At 46.2% G+C, this 15,487-nt stretch overlaps 1 protein-coding gene across 2 annotated transcripts in view; it reads right to left on the bottom strand.

Annotated features, from left to right (window-relative positions):
- The window catches only part of ERCC6L2 (ERCC excision repair 6 like 2), an 88,229-nt gene that overhangs the window by 12,805 nt on the left and 59,937 nt on the right, over window positions 1-15,487 (bottom strand). The window contains exons 21-24 of one of the 2 annotated variants that reach the window (XR_008463723.1): window positions 13,442-13,517; window positions 12,979-13,097; window positions 11,155-11,246; window positions 345-489 (exon numbers count right to left, since the gene is read on the bottom strand). The gene's annotated coding sequence lies outside the window, so the exon portion shown is untranslated. The remainder of the gene's footprint in view (window positions 1-344; window positions 490-11,154; window positions 11,247-12,978; window positions 13,098-13,441; window positions 13,518-15,487) is intronic. The other variant, XR_008463722.1, reaches the window with a different exon arrangement.

The following is a 15,487-nucleotide window of genomic DNA, read 5'->3' on the forward strand; positions in this document are numbered from 1 at the left end:
CTCAATTACAGAGGGTTTTATTGCTCGCTCTGAGTCTAAAACACAAAGTCTTCTATTAAGATGACTCTTGGGATTTCCATGGTGAGGAAAGTAAAATAAAAATGTCTCATTCTATTTTTTTTAAACTCCCTTAAACTTTCTAAAATTATTTTCTTACCGTGATTTTTTTTTCAGACACATCATTCTCAAGTCTACCAGGGGACAGCTGTCTCTTCTCATGGCAGAGGCTAAGACTTCACATATGAGATGAAAACCTGTAACCACGCTGAACCTACTACCATGGTCTAAAAACTTAACCATGCAGAGAAAAAAATGCAGCATTGCAAAAACACCTAAAGTTTTACCTTTCTTGGGATAAGGCTGGCAGTTCGACTTTCTGGACATCAGGGTCTCGAGGTGCAAACAGGTTCCGTGTCTTTGGCTTTTTCAGTCACTAGCTAGGATATTCCTCCTTTTACTGGTATTCACAAATGCTAATATGTAGAGTGCCTGAACCAAAGGGTAAAGGAAAAGATTAAAAAAACAACTTTAAACAGCTTCCCTCACTATTACTGAGGATTTTAACCTTTCCATTACATAAGCAATAGCAAGCCCAACTTTTCCCTGTAAGTGTCTTCCTACTCTTTCTGTCTCTCTCAGTGAACTAGAATTTATGAAGAGAATCCTTCATACATATCCAGAAAAGTTTCAAGAGAAATACCACAGTCTAGGCCAAGGGCATTTTCCTACATTTTTTTCTTCCTTGTTCATGTGTATAGCTTACAAAGAATCAGAGATATGAATGCTACTGAATTCAGGTATTTGTTATGGGTGCAAGTTATGATTTTTCAGTGTTTTCTTAGCAGCCTAAGGTTTTTGAGTTTGAAGCAAAGTGCCATAAGATGGTGAATCACCCAGTAACAACAGTTTGATAGAACCACAAAATTATTCTATGTTCCCAAGGTTCAAACAACAGTATGTAGGTAAAATACCTATTATTTGTTTTGCCACAGGCCTAAAATATGCATTTCATACAATCATATTTTCTCTCCATGTATGTTAGAAGTAGATTATATTGTATAGATAATCTACAATATAATTGTAATTTATACTACACATATCTATACACAGAATATAAATACAATTTATTTTATAGATAGTATAATATATTATCTACCTCTAATGATCAGGGCACGTAGTATTGTAAAGTAATAATGTCCATTACAAGGTAACTTAGATTCCAATTTTGTCAAATACTGCATGTAGTGACATGTCAGAGGCAGAACAGAACTTCAACATTTGATTAAAGAGAAGGTATTCCTTGATAGTCCCTCCAAGTATAAGACTCTTAAATTGGAAGTAGTGTATTGTAATCTAGCAATATATATAACTGCAACTATGAAACAGTGGGGGACAGAGACGCAAGAGGAGCCCGAATTACTCTAGCTATGCTAGTACAAAGTCTATATCTAGAAGGACCAAGCCAAGTTCACATCCGAATCTACTGCAGAGGTGGTAAGACCAAAGCACAGAAGAGAAATTTTAAGAAATCAGCTTTCTCCAAGGTACTTAAATTATGTTGCCAATTGGACCACAGTGTGAATTTGTTTTCTTTGCCATTGAATTGTAAACCAGAACAACTAGAAACTGCACTGGAACTTCCACTGCAGCCTGAATCATGGAGAGGACAGTGCTGCCGACAGTCGTGAGCATTTGCCTCCAACAATATAAATAGACATCTGGTATTTGTTTTTCAAGTAATGTGCACAGAATGATTTTCAGGGTGATATAGGAGATTATGTTTACATAAGTGTTTACTTGATGGAAACAACTTAATATCAAACCATAGGGGAATAAAATCCCTTTAGTGTAAACAGTTCTGTTGAAGTAAAACACAGATTCATTCTGAGTTGAGCTGGTATTCGTTTAGCATCTGAGCTACGCCCACTGCTTTGCCGTTGTCTTTAATGGGTGCAGTGTTAGGCATTGCTAATGTTGACATCAAATACACCATCAATGTTCAGCCATTGGAACTTGCTACAATAGACTGGTGCAAATTCTAATATAATTATGCTGTGTTTGTGCATTTTCAGAAAACAATGCTTTTAGCGCAGCAGGTCTGCTCGTTCTCCAGTTTGTGTAAATTATGTGTGCGATCCCAATTCAGTCATACAGCATTGCCGTGGTTTAGCCTCAGACGGCAACAAAGAACCACGTGTCGCTCGCTCGTGCCTTCCAAACACAGGAAGAATCGTAAGAAAAGGCAAGACTCTTGGGTTGAGACAAAGGCAGTTTAATAGAACAGCAAAGGGAACAGGCAAACAACAACAACAACAACAACAACAACAACAACACGGATAGGGGAATATACAAACGCGATTACGGAACCGCCGCTCCCCCTGCCGCTCGCCGCTCGCCGGCCGGACCCGGGCCGCCCCAGCCCGCTTTTAAGCAGCAACTTCCTGCCCCCTCCCCCGGCAGCTCAGGGTGGGCGTGGCTCACATGGCATGGAATACCAGGAAAAGTTAACCCTATCCCCACCGGAACCAGGACATTATCCACCCCTTATTCCATACCATCTATGCCATGCCCAGCAGGTTCCAATGAATTGCCACCACTTTCCCCTGTTATATATATATATATATACACACATATAATACCCTTAGTTTATGGGTCATCCCTCCAAAGTGTCCGTTGAGTTCTTTTAATCCACGGCTTTGGGCTCCATCTGTTAGAACAGTCTCTCAGGGCAGGTGAGATGCTGGGTGGTGCTGGTCTGTTGCATGCTGTATTTTTCGGAGCTTGTGACTGGTGCACCTGGTGTGGCTCATGCACGCAGTCTGTAGGCTGAAGATGTAGATCTTGAGGAAACTGCTGGGCGCCGGCTGCTGAGATCAGTTCTTATCCCATCACCCCTGTGCCTTACTTGTAGTACAACTGATAGCAATGAGGACATACAGTGACAGTGTTACTTAGCAATTAACAGCACACAATCTGATTCATTGGCTATTCTCGCCCAAAATCAGATCTCCATGAGGTACACATCGGACTTCCCCATCCTTCCGCATCACCCACCAAGTGCACCCAGGTCCTTGGGCAAAAGCAATCCCACGGATGGGTTTGCCTTTGCCTGAGGCAGGACTAACCCAGACTGTCTTCCCTAGCATATTCTTCATGTGCACTACGGGGACTTTATCCCCTTCTACAGTACGTGGAAGTTTTGATTGGGCAGGGCCAGCCCGATTGTTAGATCCCCTGGTGTTAACTAGCCAGGTAGCTTTTGCTAAATGCGTATCCCAGTGTTTGAAAGTCCCACCACCCATTGCTCTCAGTGTAGTTTTTAACAGTCCATTGTATCGTTCTATCTTCCCAGAGGCTGGGGCGTGATAGGGGATGTGATACACCCACTCGATACCATGCTCTTTGGCCCAGGTGTCTATGAGGCTGTTTCGGAAATGAGTCCCATTGTCCGACTCAATTCTCTCTGGGGTACCATGTCGCCACAGGACTTGCTTTTCAAGGCCCAGGATAGTGTTCCGGGCAGTGGCATGGGGCACAGGGTATGTTTCCAGCCATCCAGTGGTTGCTTCCACCATTGTGAGCACATAGCGCTTGCCTTGACGGGTTTGTGGCAGCGTGATATAATCAATCTGCCAGGCCTCCCCATATTTGTATTTCAGCCATCGCCCTCCATACCAAAGAGGCTTCAAACGCTTGGCTTGTTTGATCGCAGCGCATGTCTCACATTCATGGATGACCTGTGCAATAGTGTCCATGGTCAAGTCCACCCCTCGGTCACGAGCCCATCTATATGTCGCATCTCTCCCTTGATGGCCTGAGGAGTCATGGGCCCACCGACCTATGAATAGTTCACCCTTATGTTGCCAGTCCAGATCCACCTGAGCCACTTCAATCCTAGCGGCCCGATCCACCTGCTGGTTGTTCTGATGTTCCTCCGTGGCCCGATTCTTTGGTACGTGGGCATCTACATGGCGTACTTTCACAACCAGATTCTCTATCCGGGCAGCAATATCTTGCCATAGGTCAGCAGCCCAGATGGGTTTGCCTCTGCGCTGCCAGTTGCCCTGCTTCCACTGCTGTAACCATCCCCACAGAGCATTTGCCACCATCCATGAGTCAGTGTAGAGATAAAGTACTGGCCATTTTTCTCGCTCAGCAATGTCCAAAGCCAGCTGAATAGCCTTCACCTCTGCAAACTGGCTCGATTCACCCTGTCCCTCACTGGCTTCTGCAACCCGTCGTGTAGGACTCCACACAGCAGCCTTCCACTTTCGATGCTTTCCCACAATACGGCAGGACCCATCAGTGAACAGGGCATATTTCTTCTCATTTTCTGGCAGTTTATTATATGGTGGGGCCTCTTCTGCACGCGTCACCTCCTCCTCTGGTGACATTCCGAAATCCTTGCCTTCTGGCCAGTCCATGATCACTTCCAGAATTCCCGGGCGACTGGGGTTTCCCATTCGAGTTCGCTGCGTGATCAGTGCAATCCACTTACTCCATGTAGCATCGGTTGCATGATGTGTGGTGGGGACCCTTTCTTTGAACATCCAACCCAGCACCGGCAGTCGAGGTGCTAAGAGGAGCTGTGCTTCTGTACCAACCACTTCCGAAGCAGCTCGAACCCCTTCATATGCTGCCAATATCTCTTTTTCTGTTGGAGTGTAGCGGGCTTCGGATCCTCTGTATCCACGACTCCAAAACCCTAGGGGTCGACCTCGAGTCTCCCCTGGTGCTTTCTGCCAGAGGCTCCAGGTAGGGCCGTTCTCCCCGGCTGCAGTGTAGAGCACATTTTTAACATCTTGTCCTGCCCGGACTGGCCCCAGGGCCACTGCATGGACTATTTCCTGTTTGATTTGTTCAAAAGCTTGTCGTTGCTCAGGACCCCATTTAAAATCATTCTTCTTCCGGGTTACTTGATACAGAGGGCTTACAATTTGACTGTAATCTGGGATATGCATTCTCCAAAAACCCACAATACCTAAGAAAGCCTGTGTTTCCTTTTTACTAGTTGGTGGAGACATAGCTGCTATTTTGTTGATCACATCCATTGGAATCTGACGGCGTCCATCTTGCCATTTTATTCCTAAAAACTGGATCTCCTGCGCAGGTCCCTTGACCTTACTTCGCTTTATAGCAAAACCAGCGTTCAGAAGGATTTGGACTATTTTACTCCCTTTCTCAAAAACTTCTTCTGCTGTGTTTCCCCATACAATGATGTCATCAATGTACTGCAGATGTTCTGGAGCTTCACCCTGTTCCAGTGCAGTCTGGATCAGTCCATGGCAAATGGTGGGGCTGTGTTTCCACCCCTGGGGCAGTCGATTCCAGGTGTATTGGATGCCCCTCCAAGTGAAAGCAAACTGTGGCCTGCACTCTGCTGCCAAAGGGATTGAGAAAAATGCATTCGCTATATCAATCGTGGCATACCACTTGGCTGCCTTGGACTCCAGTTCGTACTGGAGTTCTAGCATGTCCGGCACAGCAGCACTCAGCGGTGGCGTGACTTCATTCAGACCACGATAGTCTACAGTTAGCCTCCACTCTCCATTAGATTTTCGCACCGGCCATATGGGACTGTTAAAGGGTGAGCGAGTCTTGCTGATCACTCCTTGAACCTCTAGTTGACGAATCAGCTCATGGATGGGAATCAGAGAGTCTCGGTTAGTGCGATACTGCCGCCGATGCACCGTTGTGGTAGCAATCGGCACCTGTTGTTCTTTGACCCTCAACAACCCCACAACAGAAGAATCCTCTGAGAGACCGGGCAAGGCAGACAACTGTTTAACTTCCTCTGTCTCCAAAGCAGCTATGCCAAAGGCCCAGCGGTACCCTTTTGGGTCCTTAAAATACCCTCTCCTGAGGTAATCTATACCAAGGATGCATGGAGCCTCTGGGCCAGTCACAATGGGATGCTTTTGCCACTCATTCCCAGTTAGGCTCACTTCTGCCTCCAGTACAGTCAACTCTTGGGATCCCCCTGTCACCCCAGAAATACAAATGGGTTCTGCCCCTCTATAGCTTGATGGTATTAAAGTACACTGCGCACCCGTGTCCACTAGAGCCTTATACTCCTGTGGGTCTGATGTGCCAGGCCATCGAATCCACACCGTCCAATAAACCCGGTTATCCCTTTCCTCCACCTGGCCGGAGGCAGGGCCCCCCTAATACTGGTCATAGTATCCATTACTCACTTCTTGCATAAATGACTTGGAAGTTCCTTCAAGAGGATCAGAAGCAAGATCAAGCCTTCTGCTTTGTCTGGGGAACGGCCCACTGGAAACTGGGGCGGCACTTTTCCTGGAGGGATCCCCTTTTGTGGTTGTCCTTCCTTGCAACTCCTGTACCCGTGTCCGCAGGATCGAAGTAGGTTGTCCGTCCCACTTCCTCATGTCCTCTCCGTGGTCCCGCAGGTAGAACCACAGGGTGCCTCGTGGTGTGTACCCTCTGTACTCTCTCTCTTGAGTGGGGAAATGCCTGCTTCTAATAGCTGAGATGCTGGCCCGTGCAGGTGGGGAGTAGGACATATTCTCTTCAAGTTGCTGGACCTTCCGCGACAGTTTCTCCACAGCTGAGACAAGGGGGGAAGAGAGACTTTCTTCATATCGCCGGAGCCGGCCAGCTACCTCATCCACCGTTGGTCCCTCTTCACCTTTCCATTCCATTACTGCCAGGGAGTTGGCATATGACGATGGTGCGCTCCGTACAAACTTCCGCCACATGGGCCTTGTGCATCGCACCTCATCAGGGTCTGTGGGTAAGTCTGCATTGTCCAAGTCATAATAAATCATCTCCCGCACGGCTAATTCTCTCAGGTACTGGATACCTCTTTCCATGGTAGTCCACTTGCTTGGCTGACATACAACATCCTCGCTGAAGGGGTACCTCTCCCTCACGCCTAACAGGAGTCGTTTCCAGAGACTGAGGGCTTGGGTCTTTTTCCCGATCGCCTTGTCAATGCCGCCTTCCCTAGACAGGGATCCCAGCTGCCTGGCCTCCCTACCCTCTAATTCCAGGCTACTGGCCCCATTATCCCAGCACCGGAGCAGCCAGGTGACAATGTGCTCGCCTGAAAGTCGGCTAAAATCTTTTCGCATATCCCGCAGCTCACTCAAGGATAGGGATCGAGTAATTATCTCTGGTTCTGCCTCTTCCTCCTGCTCTCGTGATGGCCCTGGTTCATCATCATCTCTTACTAAGCGAACTGATTTCTTTGTGTACTTCTTCTTCTGTATGGGGGCAACTGATACTGGCATGGGTTGGTTCCCTGGTTCAGTGGCAGTGGCTACCACGGGGGTTGCAGTAGCCGCAGTGTCTGTCGCAAGGATTGCAGCAGCCGCAGGGGCCGCCGCAGGGGCCGCCGCAGGGGCTGCAGCAGCCGCAGGGGCCGCCGCAGGGGCTGCAGCAGCCGCAGGGGCCGCCGCAGGGGCCGCAGCAGGGGCTGCAGCAGCCGCAGGGGCCGCCGCAGGGGCCGCAGCAGGGGCTGCAGCAGCCGCAGGGGCCGCCGCAGGTCTGGTTTCCATCTCTTCCCCTTGAGGGTGCTGCATAATTCTGAGCAGTGCCTGGTAGATACTGGCCAGGGCCCAGCACAGCGCGGTGAGTTGTGCCTCTCTAGAATAGCCACAGCATTTTCCCTTCAAATATTCTACCACTTTATCAGGGTCCTGTAATTGTTCAGGGGTGAAGTCCCAGACCATTGGAGGTGAGTAGTTCTCTAGGTACCTGCCCATGCTCTCCCACATGCCATGCCACCCCTGACTATCCAGCCTCGGAGCAGATCTCCGGGTGGTAGTCTTAAATAGTCGCTTAACCCTAAACAAGACCTGGAACGTATTCAGGAGACATAGCACTACGAACACGCTAGTTTGAGTATCCCAAGGATATTCAAAATTCTCAAAAGCTGTCATACCTGACCCGAAGGAGAAAAGGGAGGCAGAAGGGCTGGGGAAATTATTAACAAATTCTGAGAGACGGTGTCCAATGTACGGACAGGACAGCAAAACCGCATAAACACCCCAAAATAGCCGTCTGAACAGTGATGTTATCATATCATAAACAGATATCGCACAGGACAGCAGAATGATAATCCTCATCCCTGTTCCAGACATGGTAAACAGCATCGCAGGGAGTACATAAGCCATATAGGAATTTATGTAACACAGCCATGAGAACAAACCAAGCAACATGATGACCAGTGACTACTTACCTAATAAAATAAATGCATACAAAAAAAAAAACCAAAACCGTTTTTTCCACGTTCTAGTTGGATTCTGTCGTTATCTCAACCCTTCGAGCCCCACGTTGGGCGCCAAAAAGGACTGCCGTGGTTTAGCCTCAGACGGCAACAAAGAACCACGTGTCGCTCGCTCGTGCCTTCCAAACACAGGAAGAATCGTAAGAAAAGGCAAGACTCTTGGGTTGAGACAAAGGCAGTTTAATAGAACAGCAAAGGGAACAGGCAAACAACAACAACAACAACAACAACAACAACAACACGGATAGGGGAATATACAAACGCGATTACGGAACCGCCGCTCCCCCTGCCGCTCGCCGCTCGCCGGCCGGACCCGGGCCGCCCCAGCCCGCTTTTAAGCAGCAACTTCCTGCCCCCTCCCCCGGCAGCTCAGGGTGGGCGTGGCTCACATGGCATGGAATACCAGGAAAAGTTAACCCTATCCCCACCGGAACCAGGACAAGCATGTAGACACACAGACACAAAGTCAAGTTCTGACCACTCGTTTCCATCCTCTCAGCTCAAACAAAACTCAAAGAATAATTGAGATAACCTGTCCTCAAGAATCATGCACGTGCAACACACCTACATTCAATTACTTCTTTCATTTTAGAGCACAATCTTAACTTGGTCTTTGAAAAAGAAAATTCAGCTTATTGTATGCCTACTAAAAGCATGTAAGGAGTGGGATTAGCAAAACCTCCACCTTGGACTTCCGGAGGGCGGACTTTGGCCTGTTCAGAACACTGGTTGAGAGAGTCCCTTGGGAGACAGTCCTGAAGGGCAAAGGGGTCCAGGAAGGCTGGACGCTCTTCAAGAAGGAAATCTTGAAGGCCCAGGAGCAGGCTGTCCCCAAGTGTCGCAAGTCTAAAGGGCGGGGAAAATAGCCAGTCTGGATGAACAAGGAACTTCTGATGGGACTTAGGAATAAAAGGAGGGTTTACCACCTTTGGAAGAAGGGACAGACAACTCAGGAGGAGTACGGAGATCTCATTAGGTTATACAGAGAGAAGATTAGGAAGGCAAAAGCCCAGCTGGAGCTCAACTTAGCCACTAAGGACAACAAAAAAAGTTTTTATAAATACATCAACAAAAAGAGAGTCAGGGAGAATCTCCATCCCTTACTGGACGCGGGGGGAATGTTGCAACCAAGGACGAGAAAAAGGCTGAGATACTTAATGCCTACTTTGCCTCTGTCTTCAATAGTCAGACCAGCTATCCCCAGCCTCCTGAGCTGGAAGATAAGGATGGAGAGCAGAACAACCCACCCATAATCCAGGAGGAAGTAGTCAATGATCTTGCTTCTGCACCTAGACACACATAAGTCTATGGGACCAGATGGGATTCACCCAAAGGTTCTCAGGGAGCTGGCGGGAGAGCTCACCAAGCCCCTCTCCATCATTTAGCAACAATCTTGGTCAACAGGGGAGGTACCAGATGACTGGAGGGTGGCCAATGTGACGCCCATCTACAAGAAAGGTCGGAAGGAGGATCTAGGGAACTACAGGCCTGTCAGCCTGACCTCAATACCAGGAAAGATCATGGAGAGGATCATCTTGAGTGAGCTCTCACAGCAAGTGCAGGGCAGCCAAGGGATCAGGGCCAGCCAGCATGGCTTTAGGAAAGGGAGGTCCTGCTTAACCAACCTGATCTCTTTCTATGACCACGTGACCCGCCTTCTGGATGCGGGGAAGGCTGCGGACGTTGTCTATCTGGACTTTGGTAAGGCCTTTGACACCGTCCCCCACAGCATTCTCCTGGAGAAGCTGGCGAATCATGGCATAGACAAGTATACTCTTCGCTGGGTTAAAAACTGGCTGGACGGCCATGCCCAGAGAGTTGTGATTAATGGGGTGAAATCCTCTTGGCGGCCGGTCACGAGTGGTGTCCCTCAGGGCTCAGTTTTGGGGCCAGTTTTGTTTAATATCTTTATCAACGATCTGGATGGGGGGATTGAGTGCACCCTCAGTAAGTTTGCAGACGACACCAAGCTAGGTGGGAGTGTTGATCTGCTTGAGGGTAGGAAGGCTCTATAGAGGGACCTGGACAGGCTGGATCGATGGGCCAAGGCCAACTGTATGAGGTTTAATAAGGCCAAGTGCCGGGTCCTGCATTTCGGTCACAACAACCCCAAGCAACGCTACAGGCTTGGGGAAGAGTGGCTGGAAAGCTGCCCAGCAGAAAAGGACCTGGGGGTGCTGGTGGATGGCCAGCTTAACATGAGCCAGCAGTGTGCCCAGGTGGCCAAGAAGGCCAACAGCATTCTGGCTTGTATCAGGAATAGCGTGGCCAGCAGGAGCAGGGAAGTGATCGTGCCTCTGTACTCAGCACTGGTGAGGCCTCACCTCGAGTACTGTGTTCAGTTCTGGGCCTCGCTGTACAAGAGGGTCATTGAAGTGCTGGAGCGTGTCCAGAGGAGAGCTACCAGGCTGGTGAGGGGTCTGGAGACCAGGTCATATGAGGAGAGGCTGAGGGAGCTGGTCATGTTTAGCTTGGAGAAGAGGAGGCTGAGGGGAGACCTCATTGCCCTCTACAACTACCTGAAAGGAGGTTGTAGAGAGGTGGGTGTTGGCCTCTTCTCCCAGGTGAATAATGACAGGACCAGAGGAAATGGTCTGAAGCTGCGGCAGGGGAGGTTTAGATTAGATATTAGGAAGAATTACTTTACTGAAAGAGTGGTCAGGCACTGGAACAGCCTGCCCAGGGAGGTGGTTGAGTCACCATCCCTAGAGGTGTTTAAGAAACATCTAGATTTGGCACTTCAGGGCATGCCCTAGTAGCAGAGCTTGCAGGGGTTGTTTTGTGTGTGTATGCTCAAAGGTCCTTTCCAGCCATGAAGATTCTATGATTCTATAATAAACAAATGTTAAGATGCCAAGCAAACAACTCTGAAGCTCTCCAATCATTTTGTTTAGACATACTTTCCTTCTCTTTCAGATTTAGCTGGCAGAGTCACACATGAGATGCAGATTCATATAGCATCACAAAGATCCTCCTATGGTCCACATGCGATCTATAGGAAAAGAAGCATTGATCTTAAATGCTATGAATCACTCTTACCTCCCTTATCTGCACATCTAGACACCCGGTTTACATTGCAGAAACTGAATTTTCTGAGTTACCTTAAGCCAGTTATCTACTTTTCAGGTGCCTTAATCAGGAATGTACATGCTGTCATGACGTCTACTTAGATAACTACTCTTTTTCTATAGGATGCACCATTCAAGATGTACTGAATTGTGGAATGTGCAAATGCAAGGACAGAGAGTTTTCATAAGAATATTACCTCACTTGTTGCATAAGCTGGAAGGTATGCAGTGAATAAAACATGCAGGGCACTGAAGGCACAGAAAAATACCTAGCAGCAAAGTCAGTTAAATGCTTCCTTGGAAGAGAACCCTCTCCTCCTTCTGCTGTTAAGATTCTTAAGCAAGTAACTTACACCATCTTTTTTTCATACCTAGTAACTGTATTCTCCTCTTTGAAGTATCCAGCGATACTTCGACTATGCTGTTACCAATTTCTCTTCCCTCCTAGTAATGCTGTTTCACTCACTGCGCTAAAGCCATAGCACTGGCATCAGCCTGCCTTTCAGTGATCCAAGTCATGACCTGCTAAAGATGAGCAAATACATCCTTTCAAACTGCCTTATCATGTTCACAAGATGTTTGTATGCACACCCTGACTTTCTTAAACATATTCATTATCTGAAATTATTCATTCTCCCTCTCCCAGACCAAATATGAAATCTGTGTACCACATGGCTACTCCCAAATCTAGTTATGAGCATAGCTCCAGTTTGCAAAACATGCTTAAGATCCGAACTATACCGCAAATCAGACCCAGGACACACACAGTGTTTTTAACTAGGTCTGGTGACAGTTTTGTAAACAGGTTGCTGACAGAGCTGCATTTGTTAGCATAAGCAGGGTCAGATTTCTTGCTATTTCACCAGCAATCTGTTTTCTTTCCCCAGTCAAAGAATTTCCATTGAAGGCACTGGGAACTATTGACACCCCCTGTTAGGTCAGGGACCCAGAGCCAGACCCATAGGAACCTCACTGAGTAAAACAAATGGCAGTAGGTAACAATAAAACCAGCAAGCCATTTCCAGCTGAAAGCGATGACCAAAATGACACCCTCTCCTCCCCGCTGCTTTATATTGAGATCAGGTGATAGCTGTCATTGAAGCCATTCCTTAGGCTAGGAGGCTGTTAGTTTCCCTCTAGGCTGTGCCTCCCTGCAACCATGCAGGAACCTGCACACAGAAGCTGTATGAACTACCATCATCCCAAACACAGCATCCCCCAACTCCTCCTCCATTTTCAAAACTGAACAAAATTATAACCACAGATTTCCAAGACAAAAATTGTCACTTTAATATTTGACAGACACACCTTCAAATGGGGAAGGCACATCCTTCAAATATAGTTCAAATTATTCCCTTTTGAATTTGTTCAGATTCTTTTTTAAAAATCATACACACATCTTATTCATGACAAAAATATTTTATACACAGATCCTTAGGGCACAAATTTATGGTTTAGGTGACACTACCTAGTAACATATGTTAAATTTGCACAGAAAGGTATAGAGTGACATAGACCTTACTTCAAGACATCTTCCTGCAGCTCAGTTTCATTGCAGATAACAAATGCACTTCCACAAATACATTATCAGTACTTGGCATACACGTGAATATAACGTGCACTTCTACGGAGGCTTTGATTTATGCATATCATCACCTTATAGATGAGAACAAAATTCCCTGAGTACGTCAGGACAATGATGACGGCTTCATACTTGGGAATCAGCCCTGCAGTTCAGCCTTGTAACTGTACAGTTCCATTGTTCTGAGGTTCTTCTAAAAGAAGTAAAATGAAAAATCTTACCTAACTCAATCAGACTTTAACCTCGCCAGTATCAACTGATTTAGACCATGACTGACAAACTAGTGGCTCAGGTGAAACCTCCCTCTAGTGCCCTGATACCACCAAAATCAACAAGGTTATTTAGCCCCTTCTGGCCTTCAGATTGAGAAACTAATTGTCCCTCCTTCTGGCCTACCATAAGGTCAAATTTACCTGTGCAACTTCTAACAGGTATTTCTCTCTCCCATTCTTGATGACCTCCAATATTGGCAATACACAACCTATTATACAACATTTACCCTTTCAGAGTTTTCCTATTATCTAACCAGCTACCTACTGGATGGTCACATTCTTCATTCCACCAAATCTCTTCCGTAACTAAGCTGGAGTTCGCCTGTCTGAGCAGAAGGCGGCTGCAAAGAAAACCAATAATGATGTCATGAGCAAAAGGCCTTAACTTATGTCCTATTTATTAACATCAACAAGATGGGTTCACCTATTCTGTCTCTTAAGTTGACTTCTTTCAGCTGTACGTAATTCAAATGTACCAATAACTAACAGTTTTATGGCTTCTTCTTTTATTTTCTTAGTTGGGACTTTTTTTTAGAAGCTGCTCCAGCTGACTATCCTAAATTTCAGTTTGAATCTATCTTAAATACCATTGGGTAGAATACAACGGTAACAGCACAGATTCAGGGTGAGAGAAACAGTTACGGAACACATTCATCTTACTTATGTTAGTTGCCTGCAAAGACCAAGTCTCTTACTGCTTTATCATGTATGTTAAATACTGGGTTCCTTGTTCCAGGTAGTTAAGTCAGATTACTCAATTAAATTTTCAGATGGCTTCCACTTACAATAAGCGCGTAATTATTAACACAGAGACAGAGCAAAGCCTGCAACAGCTTCCCATGACCTAAAGTAGAAGCTGCTCCAGATCAAATTTAAGCTTATTTTCCAATGGGCAGTCATCCAGACCACAAAAACCACCACTGTTCACAGACTGCTGCTGTGCAGCTTCAGTGTCCAAGCTTTTAAAATTTCATAACATTTACCCTTCACATAAAACAATTTATACAGTATACTCAATGTAAAACCCTATACTAATACAGCATTACATTTGAGATTTCAAAGCTTACAAAACCTAAAGATTAGGGTTAAGGTTTCCAGAGCAACATGAAGCCCTGGCCTCTTCTGGTGATTTGTTATGATGAAGTACTCCTTCACATGATCCCATAGCATTGAGAAATGTGACAGACTATTTGGCAAATGGGATATGACATTGCTTATCTTATAACCACTTCTCCAATCTGTGAAGAACAGTTTTCATTTCAAAATGTTATTACAGCCAGCATTTCAAGACTACAATGGTAACTTGTCAGCACGTAGAAATTCCTTACTCCATATATACTACATTGCATATTCTCAAGAACTAACAAGGTGAACCCTTACTTTCTGAAATATTGGTAGTGTATTAAGTATTGGAATAAAAATGAGATCCAGCAGCTTTCTCCCGCACCCCAAGTACATCTTGGAAAGTATTTATTATTTTCTCAGAGGTAGATAGATTTATCTATGTTTTGCATCTAAAATGCTAAATGAAACCCTGAGGTCATGTTCCTCGCTATCTTGAGAGGAAGAATTAATATGTCCTGTTATAGAAATAGTTGAATGAGGTGCAGCCTGTGTTTATTCATGACTGGGTAAAAAAAACCCCAAAATATTATTATCCATCATTCTATTTGATAACACACGCATTTGACACATGCACCAGAGAGGGGAGTTAGGGCCTGATCCCAGTTTTACATATCTTTATTCTGAAAGCTTGGATCTGCAGCCCTACATAGCACTAGTGAATTGTTGGGCAAAACTAATGTTTAAAAAGCCCAACATAAAAATTATTTGCCCTGAAAGCTGTAAGCCTGAAGTAATAGTATACAAATTCGATGTTGTGAGAAGTCCTATGATCATAACCAGGCCCATTTCAACTCCAGTGTTGAGGATAAAGTCAAATGCGGAAGACACATGTAAATACATTTGCTTTGGCTGAATCACAGTAGCCAAAACAGGCACCCAGCAGCTGTTATGCCAAAGTGAGCGCTACTGGCAGAAATCTGCCTACGTATCAGAGGTGGCATAAAGCAGGGACTGGCACCAGTGCTTTCCTCAAGCATAGACTGCTGCATAAGGTGCTGCAACGGCCCTCACAGCAGAACCAACTGACGTTCGTTCCTATGTCCACACTTCCATTAAGGCCCATCACGTGCTACAAGATAACACCTGCTCACGAAAACAGAATGCCATCAGGCAGCCTCCTGTGGCCTACCTGAAACTAGTCTCAAAGGGTAACAGATTTAAACAGTGGGATATGATCAGGAACACA

The sequence above is a fragment of the Rissa tridactyla genome, chromosome Z (assembly GCF_028500815.1).
Source record: "Rissa tridactyla isolate bRisTri1 chromosome Z, bRisTri1.patW.cur.20221130, whole genome shotgun sequence".
In the NCBI taxonomy this organism is placed as follows: Eukaryota; Metazoa; Chordata; class Aves; order Charadriiformes; family Laridae; genus Rissa; species Rissa tridactyla.